Source organism: Protobothrops mucrosquamatus, unplaced genomic scaffold (assembly GCF_001527695.2).
Source record: "Protobothrops mucrosquamatus isolate PMUCROS unplaced genomic scaffold, P.Mucros_1.0 scaffold1001, whole genome shotgun sequence".
NCBI lineage: Eukaryota > Metazoa > Chordata > Lepidosauria > Squamata > Viperidae > Protobothrops > Protobothrops mucrosquamatus.
The window spans coordinates 158369-159696 of record NW_015387238.1 but is presented as its reverse complement, the minus strand read 5'-3'; positions in this window follow the sequence as shown (position 1 = coordinate 159696).

The following is a 1328-nucleotide window of genomic DNA, read 5'->3' as shown; positions in this document are numbered from 1 at the left end:
AAGGTGCCGGAGAGGATGGGGTCGCCATTCAGGGCTGCTCTTTTCGGGAGTGGATTAAACCCCCAACATCCCAACTGTTGAAGGGTCCTCAAAGGCACCTTGCATTTTCCGCATCAGAGTAGTCTGTAGTCTAGGCCAATAGGTCCACCAGGAAAGAAATTCAAATAACTGAAATAATTTATGGGATGATATTTCAATACATGAATGTGCGAGGGTCACACTTTGATGACTGACATAGGTGTGATGCACCTTCCCCCGGAAGTTGTACTTGAAGCTAGCATAAAAGTAAAGACAAATTTTAATTTCACAGACCTTTTGTTCCATAGAATCACACTCTATGGATTTAATTATCTCCCCTATTATTAAAAATGATAGATTGGTAACAATTTTGGGTGCCATACCTTTTGGGTATCCCCATTGGGACCCTCGTTTTTCTACCAGATCCCTGAACTGCCCCTCTCTAAAGGGATTGGAAACAAAATACCGCCCAATAGATCCACATTTCACAACTGTTTTATACACAACAGACCTCCAATAACTCACATTTTGCAGCAGATGCAGATCACATCTGATTTTCTATCAACATTTGACATATTTTATCCTCAACTTTTGCATTGCCCTCTAAATTCTCAGCAGATGGGCAGCCTCATCGATCAGCAGCCTGCAGGAACTGGTGGCCGCCTGTCAGTTTACCTGGGTTGTTCAGCCTGAAGCCCTGAATGATAAAAACACTGCAAGAAAACGGCTACTGTCCACCCCCACAGCCCCACCTGGAGCTATTTGAATCCTCGGTGGCCAAAGAACATCACATGAGTACAACATAAAGTGGTAAAGGTTCAGCCACAGAGCTACAGGGCTGCAGGGGAGACTGGATTAGTCTATCAAAGCACTCTACAAAATCCAGGGTTGGAGGGTGGGGAAAGGGTTGTTGTTGTTAGTTGCAAAGTCTTGTCCGACCCATCTCGACCCCATGGACAACGTTCCTGCAGGCCTTCCTGTCCTCTGCCATCTTCTGGAGTCCATTTAAGCTCACGCCTCCTACTTCAGTGACTCCATCCAGCCACCTCATTCTCCGTCGTCCCCTTCTTCTCTTGCCCTCAGTCTTTCCCAGCATTAGGCCCTTCTCCAATGAGTCCTTCCTTCTCATTAGGTGGCCAAAGTACTTGAGTTTCAACTTCAGGATCTGGCCTTCTAAAGAGCAGTCGGGGTTGATCTCCTCTAGGACTGACCGGTTGGATCGCCTTGCAGTCCAGGGGACTCGCAGGAGTCTTCTCCAGCACCAGAGTTCAAAGGCCTCCATTCTTTGGCGCTCAGCCTTTCTTATGGTC